The sequence below is a fragment of the Mus caroli genome, chromosome 11 (assembly GCF_900094665.2).
Source record: "Mus caroli chromosome 11, CAROLI_EIJ_v1.1, whole genome shotgun sequence".
NCBI classification, from domain to species: domain Eukaryota; kingdom Metazoa; phylum Chordata; class Mammalia; order Rodentia; family Muridae; genus Mus; species Mus caroli.
Window position 1 is genome coordinate 5,505,517 of NC_034580.1, and position 24,298 is coordinate 5,529,814.

Sequence of the window (24,298 nt, forward strand, 5' to 3'; positions counted from 1 at the left end):
GGAAATAAAGACATTTAAAAGGCAATTTTAAAAGGGAACTGCTCACGATGAAAAGATCCAGATGTGCTTATGTTTTAAAAATATTTTTTAAGTAAAAAAATGACTGCTCAAATGAAGGTCTCACAAGTCTCTGTTTAATGTGGCCATCGCTTAGAAAGGAATCAAACTATTTATAAGCTAGAAGCATTTTAATTCTGTAAGTTAGGGGTGGATTCAAAGCTTTACAGAAAAAGCTTTTGAATTTTGAACCCATGTATAGCAGGCAACTTTGTCCTCTTTAAAAAGCTTAATTGTAGTACAAACAAATCTTCCACTAGAGTTCTGGGTATCTTGGCAGCAAGGCTCTAGGCTTTAAAGTTTAAAGATTGAAATTTAGAGCCACGCACGGTGGTACATATCTATAATTTCAGGGTTTAGAAGGATGACCACTTTAGAGGTCACCCTGGGCTACATGGTGAGTTCAAGGCCACTCTGAGCTACAAAGTGATACCCTGTCTGAAAGAACAAGAGCAAAGCAAATAAAAAGAATTGGATTTCAGTAGCTTCCCAGATGCACGTCAGCCATGCATGCACTGTTTGTATGCAGTTTGTGACTGTGTCTACAGAAGCATTAATATTTTGGGGGGGCCAGATGTCAGCATCATGTGTGCCGCTGGAACTTCCCTCTACTGCTTTGCAATGAGTTTGCTCGCCTGTGAAGTTCCTCCGATGTGGATTAAGGATTAAGAAAGTCTTTGATCAGGTTGTCAGGGTTGGCCTCACGTGGGTGAGGTTTGTCCATGCCCTGCTGTTCACTCTGCTTCGTGGCCTTCCACTGTGTGAACACAGACGTGCGTGGGTCATTCTAGTCCCCATGGTTTTCACTAGTCATGCCACTGGAGGAATTCTCATGACTAGTCTTTCATGCAGATGGCTTGCATCCTTGTTACCTTGTGTGTTCACACCCGTGCATGGTTTCTGGTCCTTAGTTGTAACCTCAGGGTGAGTAGCTGTTTCTCAGAAGTCTCCTGAAGAGCTGTGCCACTTTTTACTAGGGTTGCGTGTGAGTTCAGATATTCTCCTTCTTTCTGTGGTCTTTGCGCCTCACCAGCTCATGACCATAATTTCTCAGTAAAAGATCTGGGGTAAAGAGAATGTTGGGACAGACAAACTCATGTTCACTGCTGCTGAGAATGGACAGTGGTACAGCTACTATGGAAGGCAGTGCTGAAGTTATTAAAAACCTGAAGGTAGAACTGCCATATGACCCAGCGAGCCATGGAGTATTTACCTAAGTGAGTGTACAGTTACATGTTACAGAGATGCCTCACATGCACGTTTACAGCTCCACTATTCTTAACAACCAGGAAATTGAGCCAGACTGGATGTCCACCAACAGAGAATCGATAAAGAAAATGGATTGCATACACAGGGTGGAATTCTCCACAGCTATACAGGAAGCTGAAGTCATGACAGTTTTCTGGAATCTGGGAAAATGAATTTAAGTTGAAATCATGTTAAGCCAACCAGACTCAGAGAGAGAGAGAGAGAGAGAGAGAGAGAGAGAGAGAGACAGAGAGAGACAGACAGAGAGACAGACAGACAGAGACAGAGACAAAGACAAAGACAGACAGAGAGAGATTTGCAGGTCAAAAATCTATAAAGGGGATGAAAAGATGGGAGGACTAGTACTAAGGGAGGTGGGAAATAAATGGGGCAATGGAGAATACGGTCTCAGCAGCAATGAACATGAGTGTCTGTCCCGCCATTCTCTTTACCTCGAAGCTTTTGTTGCAAAATTAGTGGACATGAGCTGGTGGGTTGTGGAGATCACAGAAAGAAGGAGAATCATCTGAACTCATGTGCAACCCTAGTAAAAACTGGCACAGCTCTTCAGGAGACTCATAAAAGGAAGGTGGAAAGGGAGACTAATGGGCAAGGAAAGGAACTAGCTGCAGATGGGGCCGGTGTGTGGAGGGGGCGGTGTGTGGAGGAGGCAGCTATAGATTAGAATCAGATCTGAGCCATATACAATGGCATATATTACTTTGTATGCTAACCTACAACAAAACAATAATTTAAAAAAGGATCACAACAAAACAGGTTTCATTAGTAGGTGGTCTAGATGTATGCAAACCTTATCAAAAACCCAGATATTTCTACCCCACTTGGCAATCCTTCAAAACTCGAGAAAACATCTACCCTGGATCCTCAGCATTAGGGGCCTGGGCCTCACCTGCGGTGTCTTTGTGATCTGTGAAATGTGAGCACATTCCACCTCTTCAAATACATTTCTTCTTTCCTTTGGCATGTGTTCAGGATCCCTAATTTTATAGTCTCTCCTACTCATAACTCACACTGATTTCACCTAATTACCTCCAAAGGCAGCATGTTAACTTACCTCAAGGTTCTGTTTGTTTTACCAAATGAGGCCAGTGTCTACAGCAGCTGGGCTCCGAGCACAGCAGGCCCAGGCCGTGGCCTTCTTGACAATGTTTTCTCCAAAGATAAGCTTTGTAAGAATCCCTGAAAACTGATGATTGGAGTCTGTGTTACTGTAAAAACACACAAAGTGCAGCAATTTGTAAAGAGAATTCCATGGCTCATGATTCAGGCAACTGGTGGGTCCAAATACCACAGCCCTGGTGTCCTGATGAGGGTCTCTGTGTATGACAGGACAGCATGGCAGCTGTATTTGTGACACAGCAGCAGGAGTGTATTTGTAAGTGTTCATGTGGAGACTGAGGAGACAAGAGAGCATGGGGGTGAAAGCCTGACTTGCTCTGCTGTAAGTAGCCAGTCTTGCAGGAACTAACTGGTCTTTTGAGAAACATACCAATCCATCCTGAGAATGGTGGCCCCACAATCTAATCAACATATTACATTGGGGTTCAACTTCTAGCAATGTGAGTCTTTGGCAGACACACTTAAGCTGCAGGCAAACCCTGGAACTAGGTCTGGTTTTCTATGCAATGGTAGCATGGTATAGGTGGCTGTCAGAACTTAGGAGACTGATGATAGCCTAGTCTTGGTGATGGTTGCTCATATGGTCAGTTTACGGGGGATACTGTTATTCTTTGTAGAGTATTACCACCATGGGTCAAACTGTGTCCCCTAGAAGACACATCAATATTTGAACTCAAATTCATGGATGGCACCTTGAAAAGTAGCACAAATGTGTCATTGTCATCTCCAACCTGTTGTTAAATTTTCTGCTGTGTCCCAGCTGACCCAAATGATGCAAGGACATTTCTTTATGCGTGAGTGTTATTTGATCAAGGAGACAATTTGGCAGTGGTCCACAGAGAATCATTAAATGAAGCCATACACTTGCATCTGGATCTACACATGCTATTCAACCATCTAGCAACGTCTTTGTCCTTTATTTTGAAGAACGTCAGCTGCTATTTCTGCTGTGCAGACCTGCAAGATCTGAGTTGTGGGTTGAAGTCTATCATCTCTTTGGAATTATGAGTGGCTTGGGCAAGAGCAGTATTTTTGTAGTTCCTAGCAAAAGTGGAATGACACACAATTCAGAAACGAAGAGAAAGACATGGTAAGTCAACTCTCCAGCAGTCACAAATGTGTTTTCATTTGGAAAGAAGGGTTTTACAGATAGAATCAAGTTAAGATGAAGTGATAAGGGGAGCTGTAATCCAACATAACTCGTGACCTCAGAAGAGGGAAGTTTGGGCACAGAGCCAGGTGGCAACTGTGTGAGAAAGAAGCAGAGGTTTGAAAGATGTCACAAGCCGAAGAGTGGCTGGGAGCCCAGGAAGACACAGGGTAGCTCCTCCATTGCAGTGCTCAGAGAGAGCGTAGCCATGCACACTCTGCACTGTAGCCTTCCAGGTGAGAAGCAAATGCCAGGCGCAGGAACTCAAGGAATGTTCTAGAAGACAGTGCATCTCTTCTTCATAGTCTTCTTGTCCCCAGAGTTCTTCCTTTAAGCTGTCTCTTCTCCTTCTTTTCTTTCGTTTCTCACCTCTAAGTTTTATTTCTTACAATACTGACTGTGGAAATGCAGTAGCACACCAGATTTCTCAGTGTAAGAAGGGCAAGGGCAAAATTTCTCAGATTTCCAGAGTAAGGAAGACTGGCAGCCATCAACCCTCAGACCTGCCTTATATTGTCTCAGTGCTCAGCAAATAGTATGAGTGAGTCCCCAGGACACACTCACTACTTGCCCACGTTTATACCCTCAAAGCCCTCCCTCCCTCAGACTCTAAGGTCAGGGACTACATTTCCCTTGACAAAGCTTCATAGGTGCTGGCCCATCTCACATGGCTTGTCCTCTGAACTGAAGAGAGAACCCGGTCCAGGGAGAGTTTGCTCTGGTATCTTTCACTATTCAGATAAAGAACATTTCCATGTATGAGCATAATATAATTGGACTATATTATATGCAGCTATGCTTAGGTGCCAGGCATGTAAAATATGTGCAACTGTATGTATATTGGTGCGCTATAGCCTAAGCTTTATCTTGGAAACAAGCTGGCCCCTAATCCAGAGCATGTTTGTGCTGAGCCCTCTCTATAGACATCAAGTGATGGGTGAATCCACACCCAAGTCCCTCAGCAAAGCTCATGGTCATGTGGGAGGGTGTGAACCTGCAGAGGACACTTTCCAGATGTGGTCACATTAAACATGGTGATGACAGAGATGAGGGAGGCTGTCTGGGCTAGAGATAGAAACTTTTGTCACTTGTCACTTCAGCTCTGAGCTGCTGAATGGTGATGGAGGTCTGTGTACACAAGACATTTAGAAGCAAAAGAAACATCTAGTTTCCTGCCTCCTGCTAGCCCTGCTATGCCTTGCTACAGGCCCGGGGCTTAGGCAGAGTCATGGCTGGGGTGCACAGAATGTGCCACCCCCAGACCTGTGCCATCCCCTGTGGGGAGTCCCCCCTACCTCCAGCCTGCTTTGTCAGGATTCGGGGGTGTGAAGTATGGGTGAAGGAGAGCGGAATGTGCATGGGTAAAGGAGGCAGCACTGGTGAGTTCTTGTTATGATTGGTGGCTCTAGTATGGAGATTACTGTGTTCTCCAGCGTAGCCCAGGGTCAATTAACCACTACATTCTGACTTATTGGATTCTCAGTGTATCTGATACACAGAGCTAAGGGTTTCCAAACCTTATTTAATAGCCTTCTCTACACAGAGGAAAGCAATGCCCAAAGACAGTGCTTCACATGAGAGGCCTCAAGCCCCATGTGGATGCCAGAGATGGGATTTGATCGATTCCACTATTTCTCTATTAGGGCACTTGCATGTGCTGCTGTTTCCAGTATGTGTTGTCTGTCCATTCAGGGTGCACAGTTTGTCTGCCCAGTCAGGGTACACAGTATCCCTGTCCACTAAGGGTACACAGTGTCATGTCCACTCAGGGCATACTGCATCCCTGTTTATGCAGAGTACACAATGTTCCTATCTACTAAGGGTCACAGTGTCCCTGTCCACTCAGGACACACAGTGTCCCGTCCACCCAGGGCATACTGCATCCCTGTCTACACAGAGTGCAGTGTCCTTATCCACTCAGTGTAAAGCCAGAATCCTTTTGATGGAGTCCTCTCCATCTCCCTTGGCTCACTTACCTTCTCCTAGTTGTTGGTGGGTCCTCTGAGCCTTGTATACCTCAGACTCCAGTCCAGTCCACAGCCCCACACATCCTTTGTCCTAAGGTTTTTATTAAGATGGCTGCTGTCTCTAGGAGGCTCTCATTCAGTATAACATCTGCCTTCCCATCACTCTCTCCTTCATCCTTCATGCTCCTCTGAGTTTTCCAATATTTTTATTCTTTTCACAGGATTTCTCAATCTCTAAGACAGAGACTTGTTTACTTCCCAGGGGAGTTATTGATCAGTGCACCAGACGGGAGCTAGAGCTCCTAGGATGTGATTCCTCTGCGTTTGTGTCCACAGATACTTTCTGGCATCTGGCACAGAGCACATGTTGGCTATTTCTGACGGGATGAGAAATTTATTGATCTAAGCCCTAGTAGAAACACCTGACTCCTACGACCCTGGGTGATACTCCTCAAGGAGGCTAGGGGTGAAAGGGTGATATTCTCCAGAACATCTTAACTCGGCTGCTGAAGGAATGGGAAGTTTTGTAATATGAGATGTGTTACCATGAGGTAGTACCAGCCCCCAGTATTCTATTCATGATTCAGAACGGACCGAAAGCTGCCCAGCTGAGCATGTGCACATGGGATTCAGTGCACTCAAATGTCCCCCACAAGGCACCAGTGATCACTTGGAACCAGAGTTGTTAACTCTGGCCTACGGAGCACCAGGGAAGGCCTTGAAGGTGGTACTCTGGGTAGAATTCACACACCAACAGGCTTCTCATTTCTCAGCTTGCCTTGTGGGTTTTCCTTCAGTGTCTTCTGTCATCTGTTTCAGCATCCACAAAACCTGACAGGCTGACAGCTGATGGGATGCAGTGAAGGGCATGAGCCTGGGACACAGTGAAGGACATGAGCCTGGGTCGCAGTGAATGGCATGAGCCTTCTTTGTTGTAGTATGCAGGAAGGCAGTGACAAAGACATGTAGACCTTAGTTGTGGGGGAAGACCCTAGTATGGTTGCAGTGACAGCAGTATTTTTGATTTCCAGGTGATGCTGAGACTACCCAGCCCTAGAATGAGAGCAGGGATATGTGGCCTTGACCTCCACCCAGCTTGGCTGGGCACACTGTCTCACAGAGAAGTCTCCAGATCATGGGTTGAGCTTCCCTTGTGTCCACACTACCCTTCCCTTGGCACCCACAAACCCAGTGTGTCAGCGAATGTAAGTTTCCCTGCAGAATGCTCGTAGACAGGAGCACCTGACTGTGGGAACTTCCCAGTAGCTATTCCTGCCTGCTGCCTGTTGGCTAGGTACTAATAGTTCTAACTTCACGTGTTTCAACAGAGCCGGGGTCTTATGGAAGCCCGGAGGGTGGTTGGGCATAGTGATGAGCTAATATACACAGGTTGACGTCGTCTAGGGGAGAGGAAGTGGCTCTTCACCCGAGTGACAGATGTGAGGAGTTCATCACGCAGAGGTCATGTTGGTCAGCCATACTAACAGGCTCAAAAGGGATCACAAACCTCCAGCGAGTGATAGATGGCAGAGGGTGATAGTGAAGGGCCGAGCCCATCCTTTCTCCTATGTGTATTTTTCCTGTTAAAAGGACACTTTCATTTAAAACATCAGATGTGCCAAATAAGAAAGGCAAGAAAACATTAAATACATCTAAGGCTAAGGTATGACAGTAGCTGTTTTGTTCCAATTTCTTTCAACTCTATGTTGATGACTGTACAATTAAACTTACACTATCTAAGCAATTCTATACTTTATTTTATAATTCAACACAGAAGGCATTTGCAGTTCCTTGGAAGTGTTCTCTAAAAGGTTTGAAAGAGCCCAAAATGTCGGGTTACCTTTAAGCATACTGTGATGAGTAACGCTGGGCATAGAATTTCAATTAGAGTTGCTTCTTTGGGTCGTTTTCCTGTGCATTGAGTTTGCTTTTCGTTTTGGGGAACTTTTGTTCACACAGAAGCCTGGCTAAAGGATCTAAACAGTGCAGGCGCCTTGTGTGGTTCCTAGTACATGTGGGATCTGGCTTGACCCGTCGACAGCACTCTGCCGTGAGGCTTACCCACTGACCCCTCCTCCCAACCCAGACATATCTCACATTGTACAGGACGAACAAAATGGTTAAGACATCCAGGCACTTGTCGGACACCAGTGAGAGGAGAGGCCCTTGGTCCTGTGAAGGCTTGAGGCCCCAGTGTAGGGGAATGCCAGAACAGGGTAGCGGAAGTGGGTGGGTTGGTGAACAGGGGAAGGGGGCTTGGGATAGGAGTGGAAACGAGGAAAGAGGATAACATTTGAAATGTAAATAAAGAAAATATCTAATTAAAAAAAAAGACATTCAGGCAAGCATTGCCCTGGCCATTGATCACACATTATTATTATTATTATTATTATTATTATTATTATTAACTAATACTTGACACATTCATGTTTTTTTGAGAAAGGCCAGTTGCATTCTGGTTGGCCACAGCCTGTCTTGGTCTAGCTTGGCATAGAAACCATTCCTCCTGTGTGGAGAGCAGAGATCTCTCGCTTGCTGCAGTTCAGGCTATGCTTCTGCCTGGAGTCCTGAGAAGCCGCACATTCTGTAATCCTGGATCTGTTTGCTTCTTTCTTTGGTATTTTGATCCCTTTTCCCGTTGACAGGTGGTTCTTGTTTCCTGTTTTTTTTTTTTTCTTTTTCTTTAAAACAATGAGCACTGCATTGTTAAATCACTTTAAAATATAGTTAAAGCCAGATAGAATGGTTTCTATCAAGTAGACTGATGATAACAAGAGCTGGTGAGGATATAGAATGCTGTGAATGCCGCACTGTTGGAGCGAGCAAACGTTAGCAAAGCTGTTACGGAAAAGCAGTTTTGGTAGAAAGTTTCATGTAGAGCTGTTATATGATGCAGCTCCCTGATCAGTGGTCATGTGTCAAGTGAAATGAAGCAAGCACAAAAGACAGGTGCCAGGTACTCTCACTCACCTATGGACTCCAGGAACTACTGATCTCCTGGAAGACTGAGCAACAGGTATGAGGCTAGTCACAGGCAAATAGGAAGCTGAGGGTGCTATTGCCTGGTAGAGCGGCCATAGACAACATCTCTGTATATTTTTCTTCTCTGTATATTTGTGTGTGTGTGTGTATAGATTATGCATGTACATAACTTAACATACATCTAGAGGACAAATGCTATCATCAGGTGACTTTCTCTAATGTTCTCCACCTTGTGTTTTGAGACAAGGTTTTCACTGAACCTAGAGTTGTCCAATTAGCCAGCCTATTGGCCAGCAGGCTTTAGGGACTCTTCTGTCTCTTCCTTTCTAGATCTATTGGCTCCCTGCCATGCCCTGCTGGTGTGTGTGGTGCTGAGGACCAAGCTCAGGTCTTTATGCTTCTGTGGCAGACACATCCCACAGTGAGCCACCTCCTCAGAGCCCAGGTTTTGTAATTTCTAGGAGCTACATATGTAACATTTCCCACTTGCTGTGATGTGTCCTTGCCTAATGTCAAGTATGCTGCAGTGTAGATGGACAGATTTCCCTAAAAACAAAACAAAACAAAACAAAACAAAACAAAACAAAACAAAACAAAACAATAAACCACATTACCTGCAGCTGCCTGGACCACTGGCCTCACTGTGGAGAGATGCTTTGTGCTTTTCTTTTTTTCTTGCTCTCTCCTTGCTGGTGCCTCCTGCCTCAGGCTCACCCTTTACGATCTGGGTCACGTTTGTTTTACTTTTCATGACAATTTATTAAAATAAGTGAGTCTCTGTTTTTAGCTGCAGACCATTTCCGCTCTCCTCCCCCAAGAAAAACAGAGACAGTTGGCATTTCTAGTGCTGGAAAGAATGTCTCAGAGAATGCTGGCCCGAAGACCCTCCACAGCCTCATTAATCAAACCCAAATGGGAGGCACCAGAGCTGGGTTCAGACCCTTTCCTATGGCGAGATCAGATTGCACAGGCAATCTGCTTAGACATGATGTGTTGGCCAAGGTCTGGATGTAGGGATAGGCAGGTCCTGCTTCACAAGAGCTGTTGTTGGGTAGAAGGCACAGGAGACCACTGTGGCTATGGGATGGAGAATGACAGTCATGTTAGTCATGTCATGTGTGCACAGGCCCTACAGCCACCGTATGCATTAGGACACATCATGTACATAAGGAAGCTAAGTTCTGGTAGGGGTCTTTTTGACTATCTCAGAACTAGAGAGGAGCCAGGTATGGTCAGAAGGGGGACTGCTCCACGTGCCTGTGAATGTGCTACTCTCCTGGGTTCACTAACCCTGGGACTTTAGTTCTGAGATCTCGGGAACTCAGGGGATGCTGTTGCCCTTCCAGCATTCTGGCACAGAGGCAGACTCTTCTGTATGGTGCAAACGCTACTTATTTTGGTTGGAGTGAAGCAAAATAACTAAGAATTGAGGGAAAGCTCTCTTGCTGAGATAAACTTGACACATACGTCTATTTAGCAAGTGATGATTTGAACAGGCAGTTGCAAAGTTTGTATTTCCCTGTAACTTTAATTGTCCTTACTTATTCTTTGAGAATTTCATACCTGCATAAAAAGTGTCTTGAACTGGTTGTTAACATGTAGAAGAATGCGAATCGATCCATTCCTATCTCCTTGTACTAAGGTCAAGTCTAAGTGGATCAAGGAACTTCACATAAAACCAGAGACACTGAAACTTATAGAGGAGAAAGTGGGGAAAAGCCTTGAAGATATGGGCACAGGGGAAAAATTCCTGAATAGAACAGTAATGGCTTGTGCTGTAAGATCNAGAATTGACAAGTGGGACCTCATGAAACTACAAAGCTTCTGCAAGGCTAAAGACACCATCAATAAGACAAAAAAACCACCAACAGATTGGGAAAGGATCTTCACCTATCCTAAATCAGATAAGGGCCTAATATCCAATATATATAAAGAACTCAAGAAGGTGGACTCCAGAAAGTCAAATAACCCCATTAAAAAATGGGGCTCAGAACTGAACAAAGAATTCTCACCTGAGGAATACCGAATGGCAGAGAAGCACCTGAAAAAATGTTCAGCATCCTTAATCATCAGGGAAATGCAAATCAAAACAACCCTGAGATTCCACCTCACACCAGTCAGAATGGCTAAGATCAAAAATTCAGGTGACAGCAGATGCTGGTGAGGATGTGGAGAAAGAGGAACACTCCTCCATTGTTGGTGGGATTGCAAGCTTGTACAACCACTCTGGAAATCAGTCTGGCGGTTCCTCAGAAAATTGGACATAGTACTACCGGAGGATCCAGCAATACCTCTCCTGGGCATATATCCAGACTGCTTGTGGACGTTGTACATCGTGGTGCGCACTAGGCTCCGCACCACGATGTACAACGTCCACAAGCAGAAAAGAATGAATTTATGAAATTCCTAGCCAAATGGATGGACCTGGAGGGCATCATCTTGAGTGAAGTAACACAATCACAAAAGAACTCACACAATATGTATTCACTGATAAGTGGATATTAGCCCAAAACTTAGGATACCCAAGATATAAGATACAATTTGCTAAACGCATGAAACTCAAGAAGAATGAAGACCAAAGTGTGGACACTGTGCACCTTCTTAGAATTGGGAACAAAACACCCATGGAAGGAGTTACAGAGACAAAGTTTGGAGCTGTGATTAAAGGATGGACCATCTAGAGACTGCCGTATCCAGGGATCCATCCCATAATCAGCTTCTAAACGCTGACACCATTGCATACACTAGCAAGATTTTGCTGAAAGGACCCAAATATAGCTGTCTCTTGTGAGACGATGCCGGGGCCTAGCAAACACAGGAGTGGATGTTCACAGTCAGCTATTGGATGTATCACAGGGCTCCCAATGGAGAAGCTAGAGAAAGTACCCAAGGAGCTAAAGGGATCTGCAACCCTATTGTTGGAACAACATGATGTACTAACCAGAACCCCGGAGCTCTTGTCTCTAGCTGCATATGTATGGAAAGATGGCCTAGTCGGCCATCAATGGAAAGAGAGGCCCATTGGACTTGCAAACTTTATATGCCCCAATATAGGGGAATGCCAGGGCCAAAAGAATGGGAATGGGTGGGTAGGGAAGTGGGGGGCGCTATGGGGGACTTTTGGGATAGCATTGGAAATGTAATTGAGGAAAATATGTAATAAAAATATTAAAAATTAAAAAAAAATAAATAAAAGAGATACACAGAAGGACACCAGAATCAAATTTCCAAGGGGGAAAAAAAATGTCTTGATCATATTCTCCCTCTACTCCTCCCTCACTCCTTCTCCCTCCCCATCCTGTTCCTTTACTTTCTTTAATAACCCACTCAATCCAATTAGTGCTCTGGGGGTTCCATCCACTGGAGCAAGGTCAACCTATTGTGACATTGCCTAAGCTTTGGGGAGAAGGAGTGTGATGGGGGAAGTTGTATTGATGGCTGAATACTCCATGGACACTTGAGCTCCACACTGTCAGTTGAGTCTATATTTACTGCCACACACTGTACAGAGAGGCTTCTCTGATGAGGACTAACAGCTGCCCTAGTTTACCTGCACTGAGCTTGATGTACAATTTATTTCTATGAATTTTAACATGTTCATAGGTTTATGTGACATTTATGACACAGACCCAACTCCACACTGCCCTTCACTATGCGTTCTGCTTACCCTACTCCCTACTCCAACCCTTGGCAACCATTAATCTCCTTTGTGCACTTCTGTTCTTCCTAGAAGGTTATGTAAAGGAAATCACATGTTCTAAGACTGGGTTCATTCATTCAGTTTTAGGTTCTGCAGATTCATTCTGTGGTGTCGATCAAAATCCATTTTCTTTTGTCTTTTATAGCATCCATTGTCTAATGCAGCCTGCCTCTGATCAACTGTTGAAGGATTCTCTGGGTTGTAGGGATAACCTACTTCTTCTGAGAATGGATCTACTATTCTGGGTTTCCACCAGCATTATGCTAGGAGAGACTGCTGTCCACTGCCTTAATCAGTCTTTGATATTCATGCTATACAACAGCATTGACCTTAGCCTTTCTGATAGTTACATTAGGACATTTCCCTTTAATTCCCTTAGTGACTGACGCTGATCGATTCTTATGTGACTAGATACCATTTGTACATTCTCTCCAGTAAAGTACCCAAGTCCTCCCAAATTTATTTTTTTTAATTGTGCTCAGGTCTTATTGTCACCTCACATACCACCCATTCATCCCTTATTGTACCCCAGCTAGTCACACAATTGCCAGTCCCCCGCCTCAAAGATCCACATTTCAAGTAAGCTTTTCAGCACTCACTTTCTTTTGCCATGTCCAGTTGTCTCACTCTCCTGCCCACTGTACCTTCAGCCATAGGCTTTCCTGTAGCACGCTCTCCCCTAGGTCTCCTCTCAGGCTTTCCCTAGAGGCCACAGGCTAGGCTCTGTGTCTCTTGCCTGATCGCTAATCCCACCATTTGAGTTCTGCTTGCACAGCATATCTCAGACGGAGTCCCAGCCTTGCCCACATCTGTCTTTTGTCTAGACTATGGGAGTAGTTACCTAATTAACCTCCTTGCTCCTCTGCCCCTTCCTGACCCCATTCTCCAGCCAGGAGTGAGAGACTCCAAACAGTCTCGTCTCAGTGCATTACACTGTCCTTGGCTTCTCACTGCATTGCAGGCCTTGCTGCCACTGACAAGTGTAATTGGACATTGCTGGCCCTCTTGTCTTCCTCTAATTTTCCTTCTTTACTTCAACTCCTGACCTCTAGCTAACAACTCTCATTATAAACTTTTTATTTAACGATGTCTGTGTCCTTGTGGCTAGCCTTCATCATCAAACCTCTGTCCCATTATTCATTTGGCCTTTTTATGAACTATGCAATCTCCTGAACTGTTTGTTTAGTTGGCTTGTATTTCTGTTGTTTGTTTCTCTCTTCTAGAGGTAGAGGTTCTGTCCATGTGATAGAAACTCTATTATGTTCCTATTATATACCAGCACCAAGCACATAATAGATACACATTCTGCACCTACTGTGAGTGTTCATGCTGTATACACAGGAAGGGAAATGGTGATGCCAGTAGTTAGGCTGCTCAGTGGGACTGCTTCCTGGAACAACATAGAAGAAAGAGAGGAACCTGTGCCCAAGTGTGAAAAGATGGTAGAGTGTGGAAATCTGATTTTCATTCCTTAAAACAAGCAGTAAATGTTGAGAGATTTGAGATGGATAAAGAAGAAAGTGAAAAACTCCAGGAGAGACCATGATACTCAAATAGTGGAAGTAGACCTACAAGTAAAGATGATGATGCCAGGGAGTAGCAAAGCACCGTCAAGACAAATCTGTACAGTTTCACAGGAGGGATGAGATGTAAGGATGTAGGGTCATGGTTTCTCCCAGTTTAGTCTCTCTGTGTTGCTGCTTAAGGTGAAGGTTTTAGGCAGTAGATGTTCCTCCCCTCCCCTGCCAGGAGAGACCAGAATGAGTGATTATATCCACTGGATTCTAGCCAGTGGCAGAGAAGGCACACTAGGTCTAGGGGTGTTTCTTTAGGAAATGTTTCAACCAGCATCAAATTTATAAGGGACATTGACTTGAAATTTGTACAAGGTTTGGTCAGGATGAGTATCATTTTAGAGTAGAGACATTTTCACTCCTAAATACTGGTGACAATCATGGGAATTGGTATTCGACACTTTTTCACATAAATGATAATTATTGTGGTGTAAAGGCAGAAAAGTTTTCGTTTCTGTCAAGAAAAGAGTTACTTTGATGAAAGACATTTTGTGGAGAAAAGAAAACATTTGGATCAATCCTTTCTGGAACTGATTTATCAGTAGCATGCCCCTGACTGGGACTCAGGTGGCCCATATTTTACAAATAGGTCATGTATTTCTTGCCACCTGCTCATCTTGGAGGCACAGGTCTGTCACATAGAGAGAGAAATAACAACAATGGTGGGTAGTGGAGTGAACTATTAGAAAAGGTGGAAGTGTCCCTGCACCACGCAGGAAGACTAGTCGTTTGTCCCAAGTCTACCAGGGATCTTTAGGTCACATGAAGAAAGAGGCTCTCTGGATGTCTTGTCTGGGAGGCTGTGCAGCTGAGGGCTTGGAGCAGCAGCAGTCTCTACTCTAGACAAGCCTTGTTCTCTGGGGAATGGATACGAGTGGAGGGCACATTTCAGTACTACCTCCTCCAGGTAGGGGAGAGGGGAGCCTCTTGGGGCCTTTCCCAATGGATGGAGAAGACTTCATGAAGCTCAGTTTCTCTCAGAGCTCTCCAACTTGTGTCTTGCCCTCAACTGTTGTTGAGGTGGGGAGCCATTCAGCCCAGCTCTAGTGGCCCATTAGATGATGCAGCCTCTGGGCCACTGGGCAGCTGGAATTGCAGCCATGGGGCTCCACTTCATTTCCTTCCTCAGGGAAGACTTTGACTCAAGGTTGATTTTATCTCAAATTTTTCATTTTGAAGCCTATAAAATGATGAAATATTAACTATATTTCTCCACCATAGCTATTCATCTGAGTCCAGCCAAGGTTGACACACATCTACTTTGCTCACTGTGTCTCTCTTGTTCCCTCCCCTCCACACATGCACATTTTTATAAAACTACTTACACAGACAGACATCCTGATTCTTCCCGAGTAAACGCCTCACCAAGTACATTCTCCTACATAGCTACAAGGTCATTATCATGCCTAAGAAATTTAGTATTGATCCAAACGTTTTCTTTCACCACAAAACCTCTTTCATATATATATTCTAATAAAACACAAGATCTGGACTAAAACCCTACATTGCAGGTGAATGTCATAACTCTTTAGTCTCTTTTCATCAAGAGAGACCTACTCTATATTTTTAATCCTACATGATTTTAGTCTTTAAAAGTCAAATCTTAAGCCAGTGAGACCCGTGCACTTACCAGGAAGCCAACTATGTGCCAGGAGTGTTTTATCTCTCATACAACTTTAAAGGTATATCTTGAGATTCCCTGTGCAACTGTCTCCCTCACTTCATATGTGAACCTCAAAGGAAGAGTTTCAAACCCATTCCTTCCCTCATCACTGACTAGAATGTAGAGAGAAAGTTATTGGAATCTTCTGGATGGTTTACTGATGTCCAGTGTTCCGTAGGAATAGAAGAGGGTCCGTACCAGCTCTGTCCAAACTGCTGACAATTGGCAAAAGGAGACTCAGATGAGGGTCTACACATCCAACCTCATGCTTCACAGAGGTAGCTTGTCCTGTTAGGACTGTGGCATTATAGTAAGGAGATTAAGTGACCAACTATCTCATCTCAGAAAGCTATTAAGCTCCTCATGTTCTGAGAGCCCAAATATTCAGTTTTGTTGGCAGGCTTAGGTCTGTAAAGCCCTGTGACTAGCCAGGGGACATGCTCAGAGCCTGGTCTCCTGGGCTGGCTCCAGTGTGTGCTATTCATGGCCTTATAAATGTCTGGATACTGAGGTTGAAGGCAGGGAAACTGACATCAGCAAGCAGTGTGATGACTATGGGGCAGCTGAACACTCCATCCATCAATGAGATAGAGAGCTATGAGACATCAGAGTAGACGACAGTTGGGCATCAGGGGGCATCACCATTACAACACAATGAAGTTTAATGAAAATTCACACTTTCTCACATACTTCCAAAAATCAGGGCAAACACACTTCCCTTCCACTATATATCAAGAACTCCAGCCCAGGAAACAAACACAAACATTAGTTCAGATCCAAACCATGGCAGGAGGCTTTATGAAGCACATAGAGGCACCTTGCATGTCGTCCATGAGGAAAACCCCATGCTTCTCTTCCTCTGTCCCTCAGGTCCCAGACTCAATACCTCGCTGCTCAGGAAGCTGAAAGAAAGGCTTTTCTCTTCTGGCCAGGTATCTCACCAGTGCCTTGTTAAGACATTTTATCTGTCCAGGAAAAATAGAGCCCTTTACTGGCTGTCACAATAGTCATTGAGATGTGATGCTTACCTGCAAACAAAAGTGCTACCAGGAACACGGGCATTTCACAGGGTGGAGGGTAATGCTCTTAAACCTTTCCAGGAATTAGTCAAATTCTGTTTTACACCATCCTTCCCTGTTTCTCCCACCCTATCCCTTTGCTTCATGGGAGCATAAGATCTCTATTGTGCTTGGCACAGGATGCTGGCTAGTAGAGACAGCAGCTGACTGCAAAGGCATAACATCTGCAATGGATCCTCTTTAGTTCCCGGCAGACGTTTCTCTGGGAATTATAAAGATGGTAGATAAGATAGACCTTTACCACTTTTGGGAAGGATGATTAAGGAAAGGGTAGTCTATCTTCCTGGATCCACGTATGTAAGAGAGGCAGACACAGAGATGTGGGCAGACAGAGGTGCCCTGGAGTAGCATCTTAGGGACATAATGAGACCCCAGGAACCTTGGTACTGTGCAGTGACCAATAAAGCAAGGGTTCCCTCTCTGTGATCAGACCTTGGTTGCCATGTTGTATATGTACTTATCCTAGCACTGCTGCACAGCTCCCTTCACCTCTACTGTGGGCACACATCACATAGTGGCAGTTCCAGCTCACCACACTCAAGGCACATGGAAGTCACTGCTGAAGAGCCAAGAGATGCCCAGTGCCTGGCTGGGCATGGCCATGGGCACATCAAGCCTCATCTACATAGGCAGGGTGACAGGTGATAGAGCCAGGCTTTGTCTAGAAAGGGAAGACTCAACTGTGGCAATTTGAAATAATGTGTTTCCTTGGAATAAATTCTTATGGGATACATTGTTCTCTAGATGGATTTTGCTATTACTTAAGAGAAGCCTTGAAGTTTGTGATTGAGCTGTCATTTGTTTTTGAGATGTGGGTGCTATGATGTTATCCTTCCAGTCCTGCCTTCTTGGTCCATGTAGGTTCCCAGCTGATCATACATTTTCAGGAATGTGGGTCCCATCTTACCACTTTATTGGGGAGGACGGCATAGTCATCACTTTCTTCCTTAAGGTGAGCCCACTGCACCTGCCTTCCAGCTGGCTTTATCCATCACTGCTTAATCATGCTCATTAAAATGAAGCAATGATTCAATTATTTTTTCCCTAAGAGATTCATTAGAAAGAGAAAAAAATTAAATTTACTGAGGAAAGGAGGAAATGATTGAATAAAAAAATAAGTCAAGTAATTGAATTGCAGGTCTGGGGCTGATTTGATTCTGACACATGGAGCTAGTAATGAGATGACAGAGCCCTCTGCTGCTACACAGTGCCTGCTAATCGAGGCAGATCCTAATTGTCTGGTTCCCATCATGGTGTGCAGTCTGGTTTTCACAGCATGTCCTAGGACAAGTGGGCATCACCGGAAATTTGCAATACACCACCATATGGGATGTTAGCATCGGTTCTACTCCTCCGAAAAAATCTCTTGTCCATTTTGTCTGTTATGCAAAGTCTGTAAGAGTGGGAAAGTCACACCATAAGGACATGACCGTGTGAGCCTCAGACCCTTGTGCCCTTGCTTTTAAATATATGTTACCTCTACCTGCTGATGACATCCTCCCCACAACACAGGAAGATGTTCACAGTGGGCTGGAAATGGACCTTACAAGCGGCTGCAGCTCAGTGGCTCTCAACCTCAGGCTTGGGACACCTTTGGCAAACCTCTATCTCTGAAAATTACATTACTATTCATAACAGTAGCAAAATTACAGTTATGAAGTAGCAACAAAATATAATTGTATGATTGGGGGTCAACACAACATGAGGAACTGTATTAAAGGGTCGCAGCATCTGGAATGGTGAGAACCACTATTGCAGCTAATCGAGACCTTGTATGTGTATTCTCATTGGCATTTCAGTAAATTCCAGCCAATACAGGAGTGAGTCGTTAGTAAATTTTTTTTTCAAATTACTAAATTGTTTAACAAAAATCCAGTCCTCATCACTTGCCCTTACACATCTTAGATCAGTGTACAGAATGTCATCCCAGGGTTTACATAAATAATGTGTACATTATTATATACAAGAAAACTATACAACTGCAGCTGGGTGGGACCTTCGTGAAATAAAAACATATACCTGAGAGCCAATTGGGAGTTTCCTCTTATAGTATGGGACTGAGCAGTTTCTCTGTAAGGAAATTAAGCTGTCACTCTAACTTAGTCAACACAGGTAAGACCCAAGTCTTTAAGTTACATTTAACAAGCATGAAAACCTAATTAAATCAAGCATCCATTGCTGGGTCGACTTTGTCTCAAAACTGTGACCATTGATCCTTTTCTGTAAATCTTAAGTAGATGTTCATGCAGGGAGGCAAGAGGCATGTATTACTGAGGAGAGTAACAAGTAAAAATGTTTTAAGACCTATTGTGAGTTTCAAATTTTCTTATACAAGTGAATTAAAATTCAACACCATAATTCTTGCCCTTCCGTAAACAGTTCACACACAATTTTTACCAAATATAACCACATACAATAAGCAGTTTCAGTTCAATCTATCAGAAGGGTGATTTCTTCAGGTCATTCCAACAAGTATCTTCTGATTGAGGCCAGCTTGGAGACATGAATACAGACAAAGCTTTACATGCTAATTACCAAAGGCTGGTTCCCGTATTTAAAATCCACAGTTACAGTTTTCCTACACAAACCCCTCCCCCACCCAGCAATCCCAGGTACTACAGTTCTGTGGCTTGCCAGTGTGAAGAAGTGTCTGTGTGGTCAAGGTCTAGTTCTGCTCCAGTAGTTTTGCTTCTAATGTGCTTGTATGTCCTAAGTTTCAGACCATCCATTTTAACATTTTAAGTTTCTTTGTCTTATTTATAAAAGAAAAAAAACCCCCAAAAATAAAAGAAAAAACCCAACTCTTTACCACTCTGCATCTTCAATGGCTTTGGAAAATATATAATCTCTTCCATTAAGATTCATAATGCCATCCTTGAGATGAAATTTCCATTTATTTTTACTTCTGTGTATCTTATCATACTGGCATGCAGCAACATTTTCTGTATCAAAGAGTTCCTGCCCCTCCTCATCACTTACATCATCTTCACTGTTGAGGGGCTCTTCTTCCACCTGCCCATCTTCAGCTCCATCTTTCTCTTTCTATTTCTCTTCCTCCTTATCATAGCCTTCTTCTTCATCTCCATCTTCCTCAGATGTATCCCCCTTTCTGTCATCTTGCAGCACCAATGGAGCTTGCTGTTGAACAGGCTGGGCCGGTGGCTACTGCTGTCCAGCTGCAGGCATCTGTGCTTGTGCTGCTGTGGGTGCTGCCATGGTTGTAGGAATGACCTGAGTCTTATTTCCTGTAAATAAGATTTGCTGTGGCTGGATGATGACACCTGTCTGTGATGACATCCTTCCAAGAAGTAGGGCTAGGACCTGCTGGATAACAGGCGCTTATACTCCACCAGGTTGCATTTCTGTTATAACTTGTAGAACAACTGACTACTGAGGCTGAAAGATAACTGAGCACCATTGGCTGCTCTGACTACCTGAAGCATCTGGCCTGAATTTTTTAGTATCTGTTGACAGGAATCACGTCTGCAGGGAGTGCCAAGGTAGCAGCTGTAGCAATAGCACTCAGAACACTTGATGCATTCATTAGAATCAGGAACAATAACTGGTAGTGCTGTAGCTTGCTATGATGCAGGAATAAGAACCTGTTGGGTCTGTGCTTACTGAGGTACCCTTTGCTGAGGTTGTACTTGCTGCTGCTGCTGGTGATACTGCTGGTGGTGGTGCTGCTGCTTGCTGCTGCTGCTGGTGGTGGTGGTGCTGCTGCTGGTAGTGATGCTGCTGGTGCTGCTGGTGATGCTGCTGGTGGTGGTGCTGCTGCTGCTGGTAGTGATGCTGCTGGTGCTGCTGCTGCTGCTGGTAGTGGTGGTAGTGATGCTGCTGCTGCTGGGGTTGATGCTGCTGCTGAACTTGCAACAAAAGCTGCTGTTCTTCTGAATGAAATCCATCTACTCCTCTAGACTGCATTAGTTTATTCTCCCACAAAGATTCTAGTTCCGTCAGGACCTCTTCAGTCCACTCCATCATCCAGAAAAATGTCTCATACATCATTAATAATATCTTCAATCACAGATCTATACAATTTAGGCGCTGTGTTTGTGTTTGCCGAGTTCACCATTTCCACAAATAACACAAACGAGAGGGAATGAGATATAAGGAAAAAAAAAAAGAGAAAAGAATAGGGAAAAAATAGAACAAAACAAAACAAAAAAACCCAACTAAGACCCAGAGGGTGACCCAAGTCACTGGCAAGAGTGGGGCAAAAATTTCTTAACAAAATGGATCCTGAAGGAGTAAGAGGCAGGAGAACAGGAGGGGGGCACTCCCCCATCAGCTAAAAACCTCGAGAATAGCCTAAAGAAACAACAACAACAACAACAACAACAAACCAAAGCAAGACAAACTAGCCACGACTCCTTAGGGGCTAGGGGGCATCACCTGCTCCTCACTCAGCACCAAGGAGAAAACCATAACTGGTCACTGCTCTCCGCGCCAAGGCTGCTGCCACCGGCTGAAGCTCTAGCCCTCATTAGTAAATTTTGGCACATGATCCTAACATCTAATTGGCATATATAGATAATTAAGAGTGGATTTGGCTGGTACAACCACTCTGGAAATCAGTCTGGTGGTTCCTCAGAAAATTGGACATATTTCTACTGGAAGATCCAGCAATACCTCTCCTGCGCATATACCCAGAAGATGTTCCAACTTGTAATCAGGACACATGCTCCACTATGTTCATAACAGCCTTATTTATAATAGCCAGAAGCTGGAAAGAGCCCAGATGCCCCTCAACAGAGGAATGGATACAGAAAATGTGGTACATTTATACAATGGAGTATTACTCAGCTGTTAAAAACAATGAATTCATGAAATTCCTAGGCAAATGGATGGATCTGGAGGATATCATCCTGAGTGAGGTAACTCAGTCACAAAAGAACACACATAGAATGCACTCACTGATAAGTGGATATTAGCCCAGAAGCTCAGAATACTCAAGATACAATGCACAAACCACATGAAACTCAAGAAGAAGGAAGACCAAAGTGTGGATACTTTGTTCCTTCTTAGAAGGAGGAACAAAATACCCGTGGAAGGAGATACAGAGACAAAGTGTAGAGCAGAGACTGAAGGAAAGGCCATCCAAAGACTGCTCCATTTGGGGATCCATCCCAAATATATAGTCACCAAACCCAGACACTATTGTGGATGCCAACAAATGCTTGCTGACAGGAGCCTGATATAGCTGTCACTGAGAGGCTCTGCCAGTGCCTAACAAATTCAGAGGTGGATGCTCTCCATCAACCGTTGGACTGAGCATAAGGTTCCCAATGGGGGAGCTAGAGAAAAGTCTGAAGGAACTGAAGGAGTTTGCAGCCCCATTGGAGGAACAACAGCATGAACCAACCAGTACCCCCAGAGCTCCCAAAGACTAAACCACTAACCAAAGAACACACATGCAGGGACCCATGGCTCAAGCTGCATATGTAGCAGAGGATGGCCTTGCGTGACATCAATGGGAGGAGAGGCCCTTGATCCTGAGAAGGCTGGATTCCCCAGTGTAGGGGAATGGCAGGACAGGGAAGTGAGAGTGGGTGGGTTGGAGAGCAGAGGGAGGGAGGGATGGGATAGGGGGTTTTCAGAGGGGAAATGAGGAAAGGGGATAACATTTGAAATGTAAATAAAGAAAATATCTAATAAAAGGAAAAAAGAATAGATTTGGTACACAATTAATAACATCTAATTGATTTTATATAGCTATACATACATTATAGATCATCATATATATGATGTTATATAGAGCTAATTTACTCAAAAATGGATCTCAGTTAAATCCATTCATAAGCCAGGAAAGATGATGGTTATTGTTTTAAAATGGCAATTCATTGTGGGGAAATTTAGATGATTTCGTGCCTGGAATACAGCACTCTCAAGAAGACTAATTGTACACTTTTAACTCAGTGGGTAAGAGCCCTTGCTGTTCTTGCAAAGAACCTGAGTTTGAGATTCTCGGCACCCACATAGGGGCTCCTCAGGCACCAGGCACACATGTGGGACACAGACATATGTGGAGGCAGAACACTCATAAATATAAAATGATAAGTCTAAAATAATTATTTAAAAAATTTAAAGAAGGCTAATTACCCTCGCAACTCTAAAAAGCAATTTGGAAAAACGTGATGGTTGAGCTGTGTGTTGTAAGGTCCTGTGGGTACGACTTCCTTTAGGAAGAGGGTCTTTGCAGATGTGATCAAGCAAAGAGGAGGTCAGGCTGGAGGAGATGGACCCTGTTCCAGTGTGCCAGGTGTCCTTGTAAAATGGGGAGACTTAGGACACAGACATACAAAGGGAAAAGATCCAGCGATGAACCTACTGTTGAATACCTTAGAAGGAAGTAACCCTCATCGTGGATAATCGAGTTTCAGACCATTCAGAACCATGACAGAATTGTTTGTTGTTCGGGTCTTGTGGGTTGTGGCACTGTGTTAACACTCTATCCGTTCACCCGGGCAAACAGTGTAAAACAATCTAAGATGCTTATCGAGGAGGCACTGGGCCATTCTTGCCTGTGACTGCTTAGGAAAGGGTGCATGCTGGCAGTTACCGACAAAAGTACATTTCGTTGGGTTTTCCTTCAGTATGCAATAAGACAGTTTACAAGTTCCTGGCTCATTTCCCAGTGTTCTCTAGCCAGAGTGTTCGTGTCAAGAGACAGCGTGTCTGCCCTCCTCCTCTTTTATCCCCTTCCGGTGAAGCTATCTCTAAGCATCGTGGCAGGAATGAAGGTATTGTAGAGAGACATGGTGGGCCTCTCTTTGGCCATCAGTCTAGTAAGAGTGGTCTCCCCTAGGTTAGAATTTCCCCAAGTTCTTTTGCTGAGAAAAGGAAAATGCTAGTATCAGCAGAGGAGGGATATCTCACATAGTTCTAGCAACTTGTTAGTTACCATGCAGAAGAGGCTGGGGCCTGAGTAGTGATGCTCAAGGCTTGACAGGACCACACCTGGCCAGGACACCTAGTTCTTGATGATTCTTGTTCAATATTTAAATCTAAACTTCACGTCAGGATTTGAAGATACACTAGGGGTGGGAGGATGTGGCTGAGTAGCTTTATGTCTTCTGCTTCCCCTTGTGGCCATATTAAATAAATCTTTCTTAGCTCTGTATTAATTCCATGTCTCTGTCCCTCTTCCTCTCCTTCATTCTCTCCCTTCCTCTCTCCTTCTCTCTCTCTCTCTCTCTCTCAGTGTTCGTGTGTGCTCTGTGTATGCTTCTCTCTGTCTCTGTCTCTGTCTCTGTGTGTGTGTGTGTGTGTGTGTGTGTGTGTGTGCTTGCCTGTGCAGGTCAGAGGTAGAAATTAAATGTCGTTGTCATCTTTTCTTCTTCTTTCTCCTCCTCCTCCTCCTCCCCTCCTCCTTCTTCTCCTCCTCCTCTTCCTTCTTCTTTTCTTCCTCCTCCTCCTTCTTTTCTTCCTCCTCCTCCTTCTTCTTTTCTTCCTCCTCCTCTTCTTTCTTCTTCTTTCTCCTTTCTCCTTCTTTCTCCTCCTCCTTCTCCTCCTCCTCTCCTCCTCCTTCTTCTTCTCCTCCTCCTCTTCCTCCTCCTCCTTCTTTTCTTCCTCCTCCTCCTTCTTCTTTTCTTCCTCCTCCTCTTCTTCTTTCTCCTTTCTCCTCTTTCTCCTCCTCCTCCTCTTCTTTTCTTCTTCTTCTTCTTCTTCTTCTTCTTCTTCTTCTTCTTCTTCTTCTTCTTCTTCTTCTTCTTCTTCTTCTTCTTCTTCTTCTTCT

The 24,298-nt window shown here is 44.2% G+C and overlaps 1 pseudogene; it reads right to left on the reverse strand.

The window, feature by feature from the left end:
• Nucleotides 1–19,365: 19,365 nt before the first annotated feature.
• LOC110306115 lies at nt 19,366–20,635 on the reverse strand (annotated as a pseudogene).
• Between the last annotated feature and the right edge of the window lie 3,663 nt (nt 20,636–24,298).